Genomic DNA, 22,317 nt, shown 5'->3' with positions numbered 1-22,317 from the left:
CAACTGAGAAACAAGTTCTCAAATGGTTGAGGTTACTAGGGCCATTTCTTATTCAAATCACCACAGAAGGTGACTAGGAAATATATAGAAAAGGGATGCTAAATAATGTTTGTTACATAGACTCACTGGGGCTTCTTTCCAGTGTTATAAAACATCTCCTGTGTTGAATTTTGATCTTCATAATGAGGAGAAGGGAGGAGCTTTGAACATGGAAATTTATGTATATGTAAGCCTTTATTTATTTATTTATTTTTTTTGACACTAGAGGTGAATAGAGAATTCTAGGTCTGTTCTTTCTCGGTTGCCTTTAGGTCAAATAGACTTTGCACCAATGTGACACATGTTGGCCTGTTATGGTCTGATCACCTTGAATTAACCCATAAACTGCATGGCTGATTCTTTTCTATTTGTCTTTTTATCCAGTATTGGAACACATTTATTCCTTTCTCTAGCATAGTGCTCTTCTCACAGTATTTTTCCTCAGCAATTTCCCTGCTTCTATCTTGATTTACTTGGTTGTCTACATGCTCCATGATAGTAAAAGAAGGATATGGATGATTAATGTCCATCGCCTGCATATCTAGAAAAAAAATATCTGGCACAGAATAAGGATTCAATGTTTATGGTGGAATAAATAGTGAATGTTGCTATAAAAATCCTGGTTGCTTAATCATCCCAGCTCAGTGAAACACTTAGGGCTAAACAGTGTTTCTACCATACTATAATGAGGAATTATTTATGCTCTTACCCACAGTTATTCTCTTTTTCATTTTTCTTTTTAAATAAACCTTGTTTAGTATGTAACAAAGGAGAGCCAAAGGCCAAATTCTATGATGATTTTAGCTCCACAGGGGAAAAGTAAAAATGGGCTGTCTTCAGAATTGCTGAGAAGATGTCAAACCCATTTGCTACTTCACAAATCATAGTAAAGGGTAATTGGATTTCATTTCTCCTTAAACAAGGTGACACAAAGAAAGATGGAGTTGCTTTGCAAAGAAGGGTCCTTTCTGTAGTTAAATATCTAAAGATAGGTCCTTAGTAAGTCACTACCAGTGAAGGACCATAGTATCAAAGTCAGTTATAGGAGAGCCTTTGGAGCATCTCCATGGTCAGTCTGTACAAAAGGACATTCTGTGACAAAGTAAACAACTAAGCGAGAAAACATCAAACATCTGCTGGATGGTTGTAATAATAAAAACAGATAAAACAAACCAGATCTTTGCTTTGATTCAATACACATTTCCTATACTGTTTTTAAAGACAAGAGCCTCAAAGGCTAAGAAGAAATATACATATTTTTCAGAGAATGTACAAAAGATTCAGAAACTGCTCTTCATGATTTTCTACCAGTGAAGCTAAACATTTGATTGCACCCCAGGTAAGTCCCCTGTGCCCCTTTATTTCCTATCAACACAATATAACAGAAAGAAGCTACAAAAATGCATGGTCATAAGTAGTTAAACATCTAAGTTACTCTTAAGATAATGATCATTCTAACCTACAAAGAGTTTTTCCCACCCTAACACAAATAGATACATCAGTGAAAGATATACACTAAACAATTGTGTAACAGTTAACAATGATAGATAGATAATAGATGATAGACAATATTCTCAGAAAAAGATAATCATGCTACAATCCACAGACACAGAGAAACTTGGTAACAAGGAGGGTATAAGGGGAATCTCCTGGCAAGGGGAAATAGAAAAGATGCCATGGGGAGTGTGGGGGGCTGGTGGACTTGGCAACATAATGAATCAACTGGGAAGGAGCTGAAGGGGAAGAATATTGGGAAGGGGCCCATTTCAGGGTCAGGTAGAAAACTGGTATAAAGGAAACTCCAAGGAATCTACAAGAATGACCTCAGCCAAGCACCTAGCAAAACAGAGACAAGTGGTCTGAATGGACCACCTCCTATCACCAGGCAAGTGGAGAATTGGGACACCAAATCAGCCACATAACTTTTGACCTATATAGTCTGTCCTGCCTATGGGATGTGCTGGGGTATGGGTGACACAGAGATTGTGGGAGTGGCCAACCAATTACTGGTGCAGCCTGAGACCCATACCATGAGAGTGTCCACCCCTGCCACTGTCTAGAGTGCAAGGATGCAGAGACTTAGAACAAAACTTGGGGAAAATGTCTGTGAAATGCGAAGCAAACTGGAAAACAACTGGGAAAAAGTCAGTTTAATGATGCCTAATGATATTCTGCCAAATCCAATAATCTTCAGAGGGCTTCATCCAGCAACCGGTAGAAGTGGATTTAGAGACCCACAGTCAAACATTAGGTAAAGCTAGGGGAATCCTGCTAAATAGATGGAGGATGCAATTTAGGAGTCAAAGGGGTCAAGAAAACCCACAGAATCAACTAACATAGGCTCATAGGAGCTCACATAGACTGAAATCACAACTAGGAAGCCTGCATGGGACTGATCTAGGCCCTCTGCATATATGTGACAGTTGTGTAGTTTTGTCTTCTCATGGGACTTCTAACAGTGGAAGTAGGGCATGTCTCTGACTCTTTGGCTGGCTTTTGGGACCTACTCCTCACACTGGATTTGACTAGTCCCTTATTATAACAAGGAGCAAAGTGCTTAGTCTTACTACAACTTCATATGCCATGTTTGTTGCTATCCATGGGTGGCCTGCCCTTTTCTGAATAGAAATAGAGGTGGAGTGGACCAGATGGGAGGCAGAGGGTGGTGTGGGGAAAGAGGAGGAACTTGGAGTAGAGGAAGTAGGGAAACTGTGGTTAGGATTAAAAATAAATTAATAAAAAGAGAATAAAAATGGGAAAAGTATTGGCAAATTTTTGCTGCCAACTTGTCACAACCCAGAGTAATTTTGAGAGAGAGTGCATAAGTAAAAGAAATAAAAAGAAAAGGAAAAGGACAGCCTGTGCCTAGGTATGATAGAAGAGAAAGTTAATTATAGATATGTGGGAAAGCACAGATAGAAGCAGAAATGAAGACATTTGAGTCCAGAGCAGACAGCCAAACTGAATTATATAGGGAAAAGCAGTCCAGACAGCTGGGTTGGAGAGTTCAGGGCCAAGAAGACCCTGTAACAGGTAAGGACTGAGAGCCACAGGGAGAAACTAGTGGCCAGGTATGTATGCTTTCATGTGCTAAATAGGCACCTCAGCCTTTTGTCCCAGGTTTGAAGCCTAACAGAGGGAAACTCAATTTACAATATTTTTTATGAATTTTCTAGATCATATTACACTGTGGGCATGTCTGTGAGGCATAGTCTTCACTGTTAATTGATGTAGGTACTAGCCCTAGAGTGATGATTCTGGGATCTATAACCAAGATACCAAAGAACAAATCAAAGGCCTTGCCAGCAAGCAGCATTTTTTGCATGCTTTCTTCTCACAATTCCTTCTTTCAGTTCCTACCCTGACTTCTCTTAGTGATAGATTTTAACATGAATGTATAGTCTGTACCCCCTGCCCCAAATAAAATCACTATCCTCTCCAAGTTGGTTTTGGTCACTGTTTTATCACAACTATTGAGAACTGCATTATAACATAGAGGCAGGAAAGATGACTCAGTATGTAAAGTACTTGTGATGTGTATATGTAGACCAGAGCTCCAATCCACAGCACTCAAATAAAACCCAGTCTCTCCAGTATTTGGAAGTCCAAGAGAGACAGGATTCCCTGGGCAATTTGGCTAGGTAGATGAGACAGAACAGGCAGGTTTTGAGTTCAGATAGAGACTACTCTAATAAATAAAGCAATTAATGACTAAAGAAGTCACAAGACATCAATCTGTACATGCATATACACACATGTCTGTGGTCATTTACACATGTTTACCTCACGTACCTCATTAGAAAACACAGGTATTCCCAGAACATGCATACATGTGCAAAAATAAAGAAAAGAAAAATTCTTTCAAGTCTCAAACAGAATGTCAGAGAATATGTTATTAGAGTGTTAGCTCTGTAGTTCTGAAAGAAAAGAGCTCAGAAATATACCACTTGACATTGTTTGATCCTGTAGCAGTTTCCAGATTCACAGGCCATCAACTAATACCATATTCCTGATTACAAATTATTCTGGAACAGATTTCTACTTATCTACAGATGGCAGATTAGATGATGCTAATTTTTGAACCAAATTTTAAAATTTATGTGTTCACACTTAAATATTTAGAGCTATGACATCATCTGTTGACACAGTCATTATATTTATGAGCCCAACCCTGTAACTGATTAAGTTTAGGCATCTGGAAGAATAAAGTTGCTGATTTCCAAAACCCTGTATGACAGTCACCTTTCTGGCATACTTGTCCTAAAGAAAAGCTTACATTGACTTTGAGGAAGAAAATGTTTTAGGATTATCCTGTGTATTTATACACATAAAGGGTTTTCTCAAGTAGTTACAACCTTAGACTGAAAGTTCAGTCTTCATTTGTTTCTCACATAAAAGTTCTGATAAGTTGGATGACATGATCAGTATCATGAATACTAACGTCTCAGTTTATCCTTCTGTCTGAGTAGTTTGGAAGCATTCTATATCTATTATTAGGAATCCCTATGAGGATATCAATGCATAGACTGGGTTTCCCTGACATGTATATAGTCATCACATACATTTCTAAGACAATTTGTAAAATCTACTTATGGACTCATTTGACAGCAACAGTTCTCTAACAGTACCTGGATTAATTTAGAGTTTTATTCCACTTTTAATTTTGGAAATGGAAAATAAAAGTAAGAAAATATGAAGTGGATAAACAGAACCTTCTTGCTCATAGGAAGACTGGTTATTGACTCTTGTCAGGATCCAAGTCATCAAAGGACATTTTAATGGGAATAGAAAAATACTTATTTCAAAGTTCAAAGAACAAGAAATAAAAATCATCATTCAAAATCCTATTGTTTAAAGCAATTCCTGTTAAAATGAAAAGTCAGTTCTTCGTCTCAGAAGAAAGTGAATCAATACATTTAAAAATGTCCAATGGAATAAGTACATTAACTACATATCTAAGTTTCCATTTATCCCAAAATGTACCCAACCCTTATTAGAAAATTACACATGCCTTTTGGCCTTTTGGACATTTTGGACTTTTATCAAAAAGTCACTGTTAAATGAAGTAAAGAGTTAGTAAAGGATTACAAAAAAATAGAATTGCTAAGAATAGAATGCAACTACATGTGAACACAAGTTATCTGACGGCATCAATTCTTTCAACTTTCAAGATTTTTGTTATTTCTTCCTTTGGTCAAAAGGAGGGGAAAATACTTAATTCACAGACATCACAGAAATAGAAACAAAAACTGCCTTGTTTCAGCCTAATGCACAGACCTGATAGAAATGGAAACCTTGTCTTACCAAGTTTTAAAATGTGAAGACAGGTATTTGTTTGGGTCTTTAGTAATGTGCATAAAATGTAAATGCTTATCTTTTGGCTGATTGGCCTAATTAAAAATGTATCCCCAGCCAGCTTTTTGGTTCCTATTAACCATCTATATCAAAAAAGTGTTGGGAGATGACCCACAATGCATATTAGGAAATCATTAAACAATTTACAACAAAGATTATATTGATGTCACTACTAAATGATAGCACAAAATTTTTTGAGGCAGGGCCTCTTTATGTAGCTCTGCCAGGCCTGAAACTCACCAGGCACACCTGGTTGTCCTTGAATGCAAGAGATCTGCCTGCCTCTGCCTGCCTCTGCCTGCCTCTGCCTGCCTCTGCCTGCCTCTGCCTGCCTCTGCCTGCCTCTGCCTCCCTAGTGCTGGGATTAAAGATGTGTCACCATTCCCAGCCTACCACATTATTTATAATCTCATTCAGTTCCTTGTCAATAGGATTGTAATGAATATAGTAGAAATGAAGAAGAAGAAATGGTGTGTCCCCGGGATCTACTTTAAACACTCATTAATCCTTCTATCTCCTTAATTCTTTTTAGAAAAATAAACTGATTGAGTGTCCCAAATTTTGCTGCACTGCAAAGAACTATGGCTCAACAGGGGTTCACTTTATTTTTTGAAAATTACTAGAAAAATATGTATTTTACTTGGTAGGTTCCAAAGTAACCTCTCTTGGCTTATGGCCTCTGTTGCATGTGTATCTTATTTTACAATTAATAATATAAAACACATTGATACATATACTATACCCAAAAAATCAGAAGCTATATTTATTTAATGAACTGTGCCCATTAGAATTAATGTCAATGAGAAGATTCCATATAGCAAAACTTAATGTTTCATTTCATGCTCTTCAGGTGAGGGATCAATGATAAGAATGCCAACTATGTTCTGTGTTATGTGACAGTTAGTGATTGGCCCAGAAAAGTCCCTATTTATTTGGCTGGTTTATCATGTTAAGAAAATTTTTAAATAAAGGAGATAAATCCTCTAAATAATAAGGTCAAAAGAAAGCAACTACTTCCTGGGTTGTCCTTCTAGTTAGAAAGATGTTTGAAGGGTATTAACACAGGAAGTTGATGGGGTTAAGTTACTATTACCAAATATTCTGAGATTGGATTTACCCACCCCAGTCCTAGGCTATTAAAATCATCCATTTCTCATATGATGTGAAAGCTGGAGAAAAGAAATGTAGAGAAACCAAGCATATAGTAATGAGCATCAAGAGAAACCAGGTCAGCCATGTGGAGCCAAGAAAGCAACACAGGCATCTAGTCTCAACAGTTGCTTGAGATTTCCATTAAACACATCACCAAACAGGAAAGTCCGGATGCTCGCACCAGCACTTTCCTCAGCCACATTTTATTTCAATTTGCTCTTTGGTCTTTTTTTGCTATTTCCTTTCTTTAATGTAATTTCCAGGATATCCAAAGGATCCCATCCTGTAATTTGGATGCTGAAAAAATAAAGGAGATAGAGGAAGCCAATGAGGAAGTAGATGTAGTTCACCAACTTAGTTTGTGTGAGTCTTCTAAAAGGAGTGCTTACAGGGGATGTTAAGGTGGGAGTAAAGATAATAGAGATGTTAGGGACTGTGTTTTATTCTAAGTACCAGACTTCAATGCAGCACTATAATGAAGTCAGTAGATTCAATCAAATCAATACTGAAATCAACATTAAGTGGCAGAAGGAAGTGTAACTAATGTAAGAACAACAAAGGGCCCAACAGGGGAATACATGAGATGAGCAGAAAGATGGAAAGCCTAAGTAGGAAAGGAACTGAAAAGGAAGTGTGTTACATGAATTTCAAAAACAGGATCTTTCTATTCCCACATATGTGCTCTGTTATTACAGAAATGGGAACCAGATCACAAACACTTACTTATTTAACCAATTTTATCAAATGTTATATAGGAAAGAAACGTTGACACCCCCAGGAACTACAGCAGGATTCAATTATCTTCCCAAAGTCACAACATAGAAAAGTGTTGATTTGGAAAACACAAACTGTTTTCCTGAACTGCAAAACAATCCACATGGAAAAGAAAGACCGGTACAAATCAACTATTGTACTTGGCAATGTATACAGCTAACAGAGCACAAAAGGGAAAAGATGCAATGTGTTATTTAGCAAAACACCCTAAGCATAGGGGTTTCTGGTGACTATTTACAGCTAGACAGATTTCTTAAGGAAATATGGCAGAGGAGCTACCAGGCAGGTGACATTCTTATAAAACCTCCATCAAAGTAGGACAAGAGGCACATGTTGTCCTGCACACCTGGTACATGAAAATTCATAAAAACAGCTTGGAACTGAGGAAACAGCATCAGCAGGATGGTGATGCGCCCTGTGGGTTCCTGCCCTACATTTAGCATCTGTTCTGCCAACTCAATTTCCCCAGATGCCAGTAGGGGTTCTGAGCAGGAAGCAGCAGGCAGTGACCTAGGAAACCAGCCAGGAGGCAACCCTTGAGGATCAGCCACTCTAGGAAAACTCCAACTGTCTTCTTTAAAGACTTCAGAAGAAATGAATCCCGTAATGCAAAGCTAAAAGTATTTTCTTTTTCCCCAAACTCAGTTGTCATTTCTCTGTCCTTGTTGAACTCTGACACTAGAGAAGGAATACCCTTGAGTGCAGCTCATATATGCTGATTCATGATAGCTTTATAAATGTTGAAAGGAACTGAAATGAATAAAATTTCCCCAGTACTTAGGAACTAGGCTTGTGTTGGGAAAGGTTTAGTAGCTGGTCATCCTGCAAATAACAAGCTGTCACACACACACACACACACACACACACACACACACACACACACACACTTCTTTGGATTCATATATTTATTTAACCCTTCTTCATCAAGTTCAATCGACTGATGTGATGCCAGTTTCCTTTCAAAATTTATGAAAATTTAGCAATTAGGTGATAATAAAAATTTGTCTCCAAATCATCAGTGGTTAAAATCTACATCTAAAGTTAACATACAGAGAAAGAAAGAAAGGGGGAGAGAGAGAGGGAGAGAGGAGAAACTTAGTATCTGTGTTTTGTGTACACATAAGCATACTCTTGTACTTGTGTATATATGGGATTCAAATTGGCAGACTACACAGATACAAAACAATGAATTAATTTAATGATGTCTTTGTCCTATGCCTCACATAAATATTCCTCTTTTCAAGGATATAAGTTAATGAAGATTTATTACCACTGAAAGGAGTCTAGATTTTGCTGGCCTGGAAACTCCTTGGGAATTCATTTGTAAAGCTCAAGCAACACGTGTATCACATAGCTGCCACTGTATACACTTGTCCTGCTTACCAGTTCATGTTTAATTGACTAAGAATGATTGTTTGATTGATGGATGGATTTACTTTCTCTTCTCTTAAAACCTTCCTTCGAGGGTCCTGGAATGAAACCAGAATAGAGATTAAGGAGAGAACAGTCAGGGTTTGTATCCATGGTCGAGAATATACTAACTATAATCCACCCAGATCCCATTTCTTCTGCAACAGGCAAACAGGAGTAGATGACATGATGTGGTTAGGCAACAGTCTGCAGTCAAATTCTAAGTTTAAAAATGTATCCTCTGAAGTTAGATATTAAGTTTATAAGAATAATAGGGAAATTTAATTTTAGGGAATGAAAGGACTGTAAATGTTTTTGAGTGTAAGACAATTATTTCGCCAGTCTTTCTCTGTCTCTATCTTTAGCTCTGTCTCTGTCTCTCTGCTGTAACAATACTAGAGGTTGGTTAACTCATATATGCACAAGTATATTTATATATATTCTTGTGTGCATTTTTACAGTTCTAGAGACAGAGAAGTCATTATCAAGGCTTAGTGTCAGGTGAGGGACATTTTGCTACACCACCAATGGAAAAACACACATAGAGAGGGGTCTAAAGGGGAAACAAAAGAGGAGGAGAAAATCTGAGAATATAATAAACCCACCCTTTTAAAAGAACTTACTCTCATGATAATATTCACTCAGAACAAGACTGAACCCATTTACTCTACCTGTTATTGGCCCTGTCTGACACTATTACCTTAAGGATTGTTAGTTTCTTACTGAAGACATGTTGAGTATGCAGATGAATGAATGCCATTGTACTCAGGAATTCTTAACACATAGTGTTTATAGTATTGTTAGGAAGGCTACTTAATTCCCAATTGAATGTTGAAATGAACTTGATAAGAAGTTAAAAAGTCACTGAAAATACAGAAATAAACATTATTTCTCAAAAAAAAAAAAAAAAAAGTCATACGAAGAAAAGTATTTCTTCTCCAACACCTGGCTTTCCTCTAAGCATTCAAGAACAATGCCATGGGAAGTGGTGAAAAAGGCTAAAAGTCTAGAGAAGAAACACATGACCATGACAAAATGGATACATTGATTTATTTATCTGTTTGTTTTACAAATTCCCATGTATAAGAAATGTATGACAACACTTTTGTGGGGATCACAGATTCTCTATCCTCCTTCTTTTTGAGCAGTGAAAATTTTGCATCTAGAACACATCAGAAAAATGCCCTCACCGAGAAATACAAAAGCATTAGCTGGATTTTAAGTAGGTACAGATTTTTAAAAAGCTAAATAACTAAAGCAGCTTACTTATGGCAAGTAAAAACACCTAATTTGAAGGTCATGGTCCTGAATCTTAATAACATTATGAGAATGAAAGACTTGAGTTTCCTTTCAACAAAAAGGAATTAGTCCTGGCCTCAATTCTCCATCAAATTGGTTTTCAAAAAAAGGACTGATACATTTAGATGACATGATAAATGATTATTTATTGGGTTACAAAGACTTTTTACCTTTTTGTAAGTGAATTTTCTGATCTCCTTTAGTAGAGATTTGTACTTTCTCTTAAGGTATTTTTTTTCTTCTACCAAGAAACTTAGACTATGCCTCTCAGCTTTTAGATCATTCTAGCAATTCAGTAGCGCCATAACTTTTAGCAGCCAGAGATGAAAAAAAAAAAAAAAAAAAAAGTTCACATAATTTTATTTCCTTTCTGTTCAGAAGAATCTCAAGTAATTTATATTTAATTTAATTTTCTGTGGGCTAAGACTCTTTTAGTTTATTATCCTAGAAAATAGATACTATGAGGGTAAAACTTATCAGAACTAAAGCAATTATATTCATCCAAAGAGAAGGGGGAAGTAATTTTTGCAACCTATCATTTCCTAAATAATGACAAAAGTCAACTCTTCTCTTTGCTTGTTAAAGGAGCTTCAAGTTTCATTGAGAAAAAAAAATCTTGTTATTGGAGACATACACTGTAAAATCCCATTTTCATAGAAAAGAGTGAGTAGATGCTGTTTTGTATTTATAGATACAAAGACTGGGCTACTAGTGGGATTCAGGTGAGAAACACTGAGTAGTCTTCTTTGTTAATGAGGTGTTTGGCCTACTTACAGAACATTATCATGACAATACAGATATTAAACTAAGCATGTTTTTATTTCTATGCTAGAGAACCATGTAAGTCAGAGATTGGAGAGAACTTTTCAGTGTCACACAAATGTCTCCCTGATTTCCAACATTTCAGTAGGTTCACTCTTCAGTGAATTTAAGAAGCTCAGCAATTCCAAACAGGAAAGTGATGGAAAAGGCCACCAGTCTAGAGTAAAAAATGCACATGAACATGACAAAGTGGACACTATTTTTGCTGTTTCCCTTATATAATACTGTGTAACAACAACTTGCCTAACAAAGATGCAGCATGAGATGAAATTCAAAGAACCCTCTATACACAACAGTCAAAATTCAAGCAAGAACACATGCTTCTGCCTTCAACTTGCCCAAGACCTAATTTTCAAAGAAGCACACTTCTGGTGTAAAGTCAGTCTCAACCTTGGGGTACCTTTCATAGTTCTTTCTCTCAGCTCAGGTTTATGACTCATGCTTGATTTGACATTCTACTATCATTATTTTTAAATCATTAATCCATTTGAACAAGAAACCTTCACTTCTATTTTGAACTGAAACCTACAGAGCGGGATGGAAAAATGTTTCCTCTCCTTGGCAGTCAGAACCCAGATTTACCTCAGCTACGGCAAAGATAAGGTTGAATTCCCTACCATTTCCTGGTATGCCTGACTTAAAAATGGTCACTGTCTTATAACTGAGGAGTAAAGGAAAAATGAGAATAAATATTTCCAAACCCACCTTTTTTTTTTTTTTTTTTTCTGGAATATTTGGTTGCTTATTGATTGTCGTGCAAATTCTTACTTTTACTTTCTTAAATTCATCACATGCATGCATGTTGCTCAAAAAGGCCAGAAGTAGACACCAAATTTGCTGGAACTAGCATTACAGGCAGGTGTGAGCCAGAATTTGGGTACTAGGAATTGAACTCTGATTCACTGGAAGAGAAGACAATGCACTTAACAACTGAGTTATTCTTCCACCCCAACAGTAAATTAATTACTGTTTAGAACATTTTGCCTAGTAAGTATGAAATTCACCTTTTTCCAAGTTTACACAAAATATTAAGTAATACAAGACACATGTAGTATAAATATTCATATTTCAGTGACAATTATTGTTAAATACCAAAGGATTTCAAGGTGGCATATGGATGCATAGTAATTTAAATGAAAACCAACAAAGGAAAGAAAATGAAATAATTCTCAAGTATTTAGAATTTAAGCTTTCAATAATACATATAGAAAACTCAATACAAATTGGCAAAAGGCTTGAAAAATTCTCTTTACAAAAGAGGACAACAAATGTTTAACAGTCTCATTCATGCAGAGGTAAGCATTGTCTTTCTGTATGAGAGAAATACAAGTTAAGATTTTTCTACGTGGGGCCTGGAGAGGTGGTTCAGAGGTTACATGCCCTATGTGCAATCCCAGAGGACTGATGTTCTGTTCTCTGCACCCATGCCAGATGACTCACAGCCACCTGTACACCTTGCTCCAGAGAATCCGACTTCTGACAGCCACATATATGTGGCAAGCACAGATATGATGTATGCATAAACAAAAATAAAAACACATCTTGGAAACATTGTCCTAATCAGAATTAACAAACAGATTGAATGACAAAAGGAGAGAAAGAACAAATGTTGTTGGAATGTGTCAGCCATATGGCTATGGAGTACTGCCTCAGAGCTTGTGGAGCCCTTTTAGTGAGCCAATGATGGGAAACACAGTATTTGGGAAATTCCTCTAATAGATTCACATAGAAGAACAATTGTTATGCTTGCTTATAAAAAATATCTATAGTATTTAATACCATGTCTGTGAGGCAGAGAAATTATATTGGGTTCTCCCCTGGTTCTAAAATCTATCTAGTCACAGGTTCCTGAATCCGTGAGTTATTGCTGCTATATATATATATATATATATATGGGTATCATTTTATTACAACTATGATTACATGTAAGAATAAGGATACAATAGTTACAATTATAGGTACGGACTAAGCCAGGTAAAGTAAAATTTCAGGAATTTTAGCTTTGGTTCATTATACATGTATGTATACAACAGTTCAGCATTCCATAACAGGATTACATAAAGAAAACTGTGATAGCTATATAAACCTCTGGACCATTCACAATTAGATATTTATACATTTCTTATGTCAGTTAATTTATAGGTTAACAGGACCCCTTTTGCTCCTTCTTGTGTGTGTAAGTGACTCTTGGGCACATATCATTATCAGATAGAACATTTATGTTATTTACCAACTGGCTTACCACCACAAGCTAAGTGGAAAATGTCACAGGGACACAGCATAGTTATTTTATGAAGGGTACTGTTACTGTGTCATTTAGATTATATTATCTAAGATGACTACATGTTTGCTCATCTTTTATATTCACAGCATGCTGCATTTTTTAATCAAAATGTATAGTGTAATGTAAGCATGGCAATGTAACAGTGTCTGTTATAGAAAACTATTTACCAGTTTCTGGGGCTCATTATTCCCTTCTAATAATTTTTAAAAAGTAAGTTTAGAATAATGTTTAAGTTGAAAAGAATTGTTCACCTTTCAAGCAATATTTACGCCATTTTAATTATTATTGAAAGAAATTTCTCTTTTTTTTTTTTCTCAGTTTGCCAAGCTGTGACTGTTTACTAACTGACCGTATTAAAAAAATACCACAGGCAGCACCTTAGTTCATCCTTCTAATAAGACTGTTTATCTGGTCTTCCCTGTTGCCAGCATCGCCACCTTCCACAAAGTGAGTCATCTTCATTCTGCCTCATGGAGAAGACAGTTTGAAGGGCCACAGGAAGTTGTTGGCTTCCTTGAAGCGTTTTCCCACTGTGTAGATCTCATGGACCAGATCCTCCATGCATCTAATGCCGTGTTTACCAAGAGATCGAGCAATCAAGGAATTGTCTGTCAAGGCAATTCTCTTCTTATTGATTTTGCCATAGCTATGCTTGTAGATAAGCTTGTTTACTGACTTCAGGTTGGGGTACCCCCATGCAATGTATGAATCCACAATCCTTAGCATGTAAATCCAAGCCTTGTTGAGCTTAACAAAGGTGCCATTGAAGATCTGACCAAGACGTAGCTCCTGCAACACCTTGTGGACCTTTGGGCTCACACCATTGATACATATGATTCGGAAGGCTAATGCTAGCTTGGGTCCTGCAGGCACATATGGCTTTCCTTGCCATCCTAGCCACGTGAATCTCTGTCCAGTATATCTGCCTGTATTCCTTGTGATAATGCTTTGCCTTTTCATAGATAAGCTTCCTTGGTGCCTTCTGGAGTGTCTTTTTCCAAAAGCGCTCTGCGAAATTCCTTAGCTTTTTTTTTTTTTTTTTTTTTTTTTTTTTTTTTAAGGGTTTCTGGCATAGCAGGAACCTTCTTTTTCTTCTCCAGCACAGCCTCCATGGTTCCTTCCAGTCGTGGGAAAAATAGAAGAGAGAGGCGAAAGAATTTTCAAGAGAAAATATATTCCTACTTTGGATGATCACCTGTGCCTGAAAACCCAGCCCCTGAGAGACTAAGACTGAAGGATTACGTCATCCAGGTTAATTTGTATTCCCTTGGGAGCCTCATACCAGACTGTGCCATATAGAGAAAGTAATGTCTCATGGAATGTGAAGCAAGATAAAATATATGTCTTCCAAATTGTTTATTCTGTATTATAATGTATTTGTAAGTTAAGAACTCTGCATAAACCCCAGGTTGTCACTTCTAATCATGTGTTAACTATTCCATTTTTCAAGCATTAGAGTACAGTTTTTTCATTTAAACTATTTTCATATGTTATCATTTCTTACTGATTATCAAATGATAATTATTATAAGGGTAACTTTATAACCATATTGTGTTCTGTTACATAATATGCCATTTTAAATTATTACTGATTATATATGCACATATATATACACACATATATATATACATATATATATATATATAAAATAACTGAATACATAAAGAAAGAAAAAGGCTTGGGAAGTTGGAAGCAAAAATTTGTTTCATTTACTTACATTTTAATCAATTTATTTTTCAGTTATCTTTACTTTTTGATTGTCTGTTGTTGGGTATTTGTTCACTGTGTGAAGATATATTGCTGTGATAGGTTTGAAGAAAAGATGAATAGCCAATAGCTAGGCAGGAAGTATAGGTGGGGCAGGAAGGAAATAGAAGGAGGGAATAGAGACACAAAAGGAAGACATGAGGATACAGGAAGGAAGCAGGATGGGTTGTATGAGATAGGACATAGATTAATAAAGATGGGATATTTTAAGTTATAGGAGCTACTTAGGAGCTACTATAGGCTGAATTTCTTAATTAGTAATAGTCTCCATATCATTATTTGGGAACTGGCTTGCATGATAAAGAAAGACCCACTACAATTATTTCTTTTATTTTTAAGATTATAATATAATCTTATCCCCCTTACCTATCCTCACTTCAAACCCTCCCATATACATCTTTCAAATTCATGACCTCTTTTCCCATTAGTTATTACATGAATGAATGTGTGTATATATACATAAATATTCCTAAATACAACCTGCTCTGTTTGTATAATGTTACTTGTATATCTATTTTTAGGAATGACCACTTGATATTGGATAACCAGTTAGTGTTACCTTCCTTGAAGAAGACTATTTTTCTCACTGTCAGTATTCCTTAGTTGTCTGTATGTAGGAACTAGTCCTATGTGCTTTCTCTTCTTCTCTTTGACCAATCTGTGACTACAAACTGTGATATTTAAACAGTTAACATTTCATTCCTAATGAAATGCCTGAGACAACAACTCTAAGTCATGGGGATAGAGAAAGAAGAAAAGACATGATTTGCAAGGAAAAGAATGCCACTTTCCTAATAATGCCAGGGTAATTGAGACATCTTCTGGCACCAAGTCTCCTTTTAATGAAAGGAAGACCTGGGCAATGAGAATCCACATTACATCTAATATGTAATTCATCCAACTGGGCTTAGTAGAATTTATTCCATTTTCAACAATGCAAATAAATGTAATATACACAAACAAATATTTCATAATCACAAATCATACCTTTTACTTTAGTTACAACATATTTAGCATTAGAAGATAGTGTAAATGAAATGTGACTGAAAATTTGGTAAATCTTGATAATAGGTAGAGGGCCTCCTTCTATTTTCAAATAATGTGGGGATTCAGATCACAACTGCTTTTTTCCCCCTTAGGACAATAATTGCCTCCTTCACAATCCCCAAATATGCCATTACTTCTTAAAGTCAAGACAGAACAGGTGACAGTGTGCTCAATAAAACTTCATTTTTACGAACCAGTGGGCAAACAGATTTGGCTTTCTAGCAATATTGTGCCAAGTAGAAAGTCAGATACATAAGGTATAACTTTATGGCAATCATTGGTTTTGTTCATTTTGTGGTTACTTGAGTTTGTAGGCAAGTTTCATTAATACTCAGGAGGTGTTGATTACCAAACATAAAAATGAGAAAGTTAACACTCCTTATACATTCTCTTAGACCAAAGTCTGAGAAGTATCAAATATATGGTATTATAAAAACAATATTCTACAAACCAAAAGGATTAGAGTATATAAGTTTTCAAACTTCATAAATATCCATCATATATTCACTAGGTTATTTTATGTTTTTTATCTTTACAGTTAGACATTTTTTTTACTTTGTTTTATTTTCAATTAAATATTTCTTTCTTTTTCATAGTTTTCATGTTCCTTCTCCCCCCTCCCTCCCTTCCACTCTCTGTCCCTCTCACTCTCTCATGTCCCCCCCCTCTCTCTCCTCTTCTCTATTCCTTCCATGGTTCAATCTTCCTAGTCTCATGTGCTTTCCTCTCCTCCCCTTCTCTTTCTCCTAGCTCCCTCTCCACTCACTGCCCCCCCCCAATATACTCAGGATATCTTGTCACTTTCCCCTTCGGTGAGGGACCACTCTTAGAGTCCTCCTTGTATCCTAGTTACCCTGACAGTGTCAATTATATGTCAAAAATCCATATATAAGTGAGTACATAGCATGTTCCTCTTTTTTGTGACTGGGTTACCTCATTCAGCATGGTTTCTTCCTGTTCCATCCATTTGCCTGCGAATTTCAAGATCCTATTTTTTTTTTCCCGCAGAGTAGTATTCTATTGCATAAATGTGCCACATCTTCTTTATTCATTCTTCAGTTGAGGGGCATCTAGATTGTTTCCAGGTTCTTGCTATTACAAATAATGCTACTATGAACATAGTTGAACAGATGTCTTTGTTGCATGGATGTGGATCATTTGGGTATATGCTTAAGAGGGGGATTGCTGGGTCCTGTGGTAGACTGATTCCTATTTTCCTGAGGAACTGCCCTACTGATCTCCAAAATGGCTGTACAAGTCTGTACTCCCACCAGCAGTGGAAGAGTGTTCCCCTTTGTCCATATCCTCTCCAGCATAAGTTGTCATTGGTGTTTCTAATTTTAGCCATTCTTGCAGGAGTAAGATGGTATCTATCTCAGAGTTGTTTTGATTTGTATTTCCCTGATAGCTAAGGATATTAAGCACTTTCTTAAGTGTCTTTCAGCCTTTTTGATTTCCTTTCTTGAGAATTCTCTATTCAGTTCTGTACCCCATTTTTAATAGGGTTATTTGGTGTTCTGGAGACTAGTTTCTTGATTTATTTGTATATTTTGTAAATCAATCCTCATTCAGATGTAGGATTGCTAAAGATCTTTTCCCAGTTTGTGGGCTGCCCTTTGGTCTTGTCCACTGTGTCCTTTGCCTTACAGAATCTTCTAAGTTTAAGGATGTCCCGTTTATTAATTGGCGATCTTAGTGTCTGTGCTACTGGAGTTTTATGTTCAGGAAGCAGTCTCCAGTACCAATTTGTTCAAGGGTACCTCCAGCACTAGCTTGTTTTAAATTCAAACTTTGAAAATCTCTAAAACATTTCCTATTTATACAATGAGTGTATAACTATGTGCAAACAAGTAGAAAAAATTCCAATAAACAACCAGAAGTAAAAGTGTTCAGGATACATATTTTATAGAATGATTAAAGACAGATAATTGTAATTCCATCTTTCTGAGTTTGGTGTCTTTCTTCTTTTAGCTATACTTTCATATATTACTGCAATCTATGCTGCTAGGTACATCTCCCATATTTGCTGTCTTTAAAACTTCCCCTCTAATAAAAAAGAGATAAAGTTTCACCACATCACTAGAAAAAGGAGAAACAAAGATGCTATTAATGAGATATCCTTTAAATTGAGACAAATAATTGTACTTAACTTGTAAAAAGGAAAATAATAAATCATCTGAAGTGATTTTCCACATATGTGTTTGGCATGCTGAGTGGAGTGAGGAACGAACACTATAAACCATATGTTTCCCACATACATTCTTCTACATTCATGTCTGTGCTCATCAGTGGTTGTCCAATATGCAGCAAATACCATTATCCTTTCATATTTAAAAGCCTTTGAATGCATCTAGACACAATTCAGATATCTAGTTGATAAGGTTTTAGAGCAGGTAACTTTACAGATACTTCTCAACTTATGAGTCATAGAGTATTAAGTGTGCATATCTATGTGTCCTTGTCATTTTACCCCTTTACACATACAGCTAGAATTCCTTCACTGGAATGAAGTGCTAACATTGAGTTACCTAATTAATAATAAGCATTGATTGTTTTTATTCTATTCCCAATCTTTTCTCACTTTCTTGCCCTTAGACAGGTTCCTTTGCCTTAAGAAAATATTACTTGTTATAGAGATATCTTAACTCATCAGGATAATGTAAATAGGCATTATTAGGAAATATTATCAGACTTTCCTGGACAGGAGATTTTGTGCTTGGATACTGTATCATGTCATGTCATTTTGTAAAGTTTACTTCAGAAATAACACTCCATGAATACATGAATATCAAGAACAAAATTACTTTGAACTAACTCTTTGCCAGGCAATTTACAAGGCAATCACCTTGCTTAACCTTTCCAATATTTCTGTTGAATGAGTTACTATTATTAAACATCATTAAGTGAACCTGAATTACAAAACTAAATGAAATAAACTGGTGTGGTGGTATAAAGACTGGAAGTAACACACTAAAAACCTAAAGGTATCAGATAAACTCCTCACTCTACCACCTGCTACCAGTACAGTGATTTAAACTTCAGATGAAATGATTTTGTTTCCAAAACATCTGTGGAGCATATAACAGGAAATAATTAGGGAGTTCACTAGATATTTCTCAATGAATTTTTTCCAGGGATTTTTAATAAGAATTGCATTAGTTACATTTCTCATTGCGGAGACAAAGATTTAAGAAAGAAAGGGTATATTGGGTCTCACAGTTTGATGGTATAGTTCACCATGGTAGATTCTATACCATGACACAGAAGTTATATTATGGAAGTTGTGGAAGCAAGTACATTAGATGGCTGGCTGTATTGCATCTGGAGTCATGAAGCAGACAACAGTGAATGGTGGTATTCATCATTCAATTTCCTTTTATTCAGTCATGGGACTCTATTGCGGTAAATAAGGATCAGGATAAACAAATAGGCCGAATAGATGTTTATTCAGGGAGAAATAACTTACAACCTAGACAGATGAACACCAGGAAATTCAACCCGATCCTCTCCTGTCCCAGTCACGCCAGCAAGAGGAGTCAGGATGGAGAGTCAGGAGAGAGCAGTATGCGGCAGCCGGCACCCGGTAAGAAGAACACGTGGACATACATAGATTAACACAAATGGGTTAATAACTAAGGCAGAGCTAGCCGATAAGAAACTAGTACCTGGCCAACAGTATAAAATCAAATACAGAGTCTCAGTGTGTTATTTGGGGCTGGTGTGGCGGCGGGACAAGACCGGGCGGCGGCAGGCAGAAAAACAGTACTCCTTACAGGACTCAAGTGATGGGTTGGTATCACCAACATAAATAGCAGGTTTTCCCCAGAATGACATGATAACCCTAAGGTGAAATAGTAGCACCCTTGTCTTGGCAGCAACCAACAGCTATCTGATTGAATTCAAATCTTTCTCAACAGGAGGGAAATCATGCCTAGTACTGGAAACATAGCCAGTTGCTAGGGTTGTTAGGTCTCAGAGGAATAAACTACTAACTCACTTTACTAAATCAGTGTAATTATTAACCGCACTATAAAGATTTATTCTTATATTCACATGTAAGTATAACTCTAAACCTCCATCAAAGAAGATTCTCTGTGCAATAGCTGAAGACCATTGCAAGATAGTAAAAGCCAACTAATGCACCTATTATATATATATATGTAATGAGTACGGTTTTTCTGCCTGCCGCCGCTGGTCTTGTCCCGCCGCCACGCCACCAGCCCCAAATACTACACAGAGACTCTGTATTTGATACAATGCTGTTGGCCCGGTTACTTGTTTTTTATCGGCTAGCTCTGCCTTAATTATTAACCCATTTCTGCTGATCTATGTATTTTCACATGGCCTTCTCTTACCGGGGAGGCGGCTGGCGTCCAGCTCTCTCCTGACTCTCCATCTTGACTCCTCCTCACCACTTCCTATTTCCTCCTTGTCTCCTAGTCCCTCCTATCTTTCTTTCCTATTGGCCAACAGTGCTTTATTATTAACCAGTATGAGAAACATATACAGAATGACATCTCCCATCATATATATATATATATATATATATATATATATATATATATATGGATTAGAGGGAAAGAGACCAAAAAATTTGAAAGGAAGAGCAATGGGGATTACACTGGAAAGACGAAAGGAAGGTAAAGGGGGGGGGTGAATAAGAAGAAATTATGTAATTATATTTTAATTGAAAAACTTTTTAAACAGGAAACAACAGAATGGAATTACTTTCTTATTTAATCCTTTCTGAAAAGACCATTAGAAGTGATTGAGTTTAAATCCAGTCTACTTGACAAAGAGGATCTGTTATTAAAGAAGGGTGATGATGATGAGATTCAGTAATAGGTCAAAAATTACAAAATAAAGGAAATGGTAACATATACATTTAAGAACATTTTTAGCTATCAATAACTAGTGATATCTTACAGATGCATTGCCCTCTTTATTTTTATAATGAGTAATGAAATTATTATAAACAAATATACTTTTCATACCACTAACCCACTAGAATCCTTAAGAAGTGCTAGCCAACTTTAAATATATTTAAAATATCTGAATTAGCCTACATTTGAGCAAAGTAATTGCACAAAAGCTGGTTTTGAATAAAACTTAAAATATCTAAATTATTATGTATTGTGCTGAAAGAGCATGTATGAGTAAGTGAATGGATATACTTTCCCAACACCATCTTAAACTGGAGTATGGACCACACAATCTTATTGATCCAGATGCCTGCTCATTGAATGACATCAGAAACTGTGCAAGGAGATTGGCTTTGGGACCGTTTTGGTTCAAAGTGAGCTTGATTTGATTTGATGGCATTTTTTCGTAACCTATTTTCTCAAGTTTTAAGACCACCAGTGATCTCACCTTGCTTTGCCTTTTTTGAAATACTTTGGTAGTTGTAGTTTACTATAAATACTTCCTAAAATGTGAGCCTCACCGAGCTTCAGTATAGTGCTACTGAAGTGGAAGACTATAAATTATGTCAACAGCTTTGCTGTATCCAAAAATACCTTCTCCAACAATGGGACCATTATCAAGCTTAATTATATAGAATGACAGCTCGCTCACCTGCTCAACTATTATGCCGATACCAAAGAACATGCAGGAGACCCAGATATAAAGGGTAGCCACCCTCCCCTTTCATCAGTTTTCCTGTTCTCTACTCATTCATAAATTAAGTATTCCCAATACATATACATGTTGAAAAGAAATACTCTCAGAAGCTGTTGTTTACTTCCAATGTATGTTTGCCACTACTGTGCCCTTAGGCTTATGTGGTAAAACAATCCCCTGGAGAGAAGACCACACCTATTGGCCATCCAATACCAAATGGCCATTCCTGAAACACAGACATACATATATCATTAAATGGACTGAGAGTTTATATTTATGTAACACACATACGTGAACATACATGTGAAACAACAATTAAAGGAGGCCACAAGTTTAAAAGAAAGTTGTTGGAGCAATAGAAGAATTTGGAAGGAGAAAAGGGAAGGGGAAAATACATACAAACAGACACATATACATAAAAAAGAACAGAATCACTCTGATTTGGAACCTGCTAGATGTCCCAGCTGTGGGCAAAGGCATGATGATCTGCATCCCATCCTTAAACCCCACAAAATGGTAGGAGAGAACTGACTCCTCAGAGGTGGCTTCTACTGTCACATTTTTATTGTTCCAAGTATGCACCTGAACACACACACACACACACACACACACACACACACACACACACAACCAAATTAATAAAATACAAATAAGATTGCAATCAGTTAGCTCATGGGAAGTATTCAAATCCAAACCTCTATCTCAACAGAACGGTTTGTTGAATCTCCACCTCCTATTTCAAGAATGAA

General features: G+C 36.4%; 1 pseudogene; it reads right to left on the bottom strand.

The window, feature by feature from the left end:
• Window positions 1-13,493: 13,493 nt before the first annotated feature.
• On the bottom strand, window positions 13,494-14,095 carry LOC127230878 (60S ribosomal protein L7-like; annotated as a pseudogene).
• Between the last annotated feature and the right edge of the window lie 8,222 nt (window positions 14,096-22,317).

Source organism: Phodopus roborovskii, unplaced genomic scaffold, assembly GCF_943737965.1.
Source record: "Phodopus roborovskii unplaced genomic scaffold, PHOROB, whole genome shotgun sequence".
Classification (NCBI taxonomy): domain Eukaryota; kingdom Metazoa; phylum Chordata; class Mammalia; order Rodentia; family Cricetidae; genus Phodopus; species Phodopus roborovskii.
The sequence above is the reverse complement of the archived record's forward strand: the minus strand, read 5'-3'. Positions and strand labels throughout refer to the sequence as shown.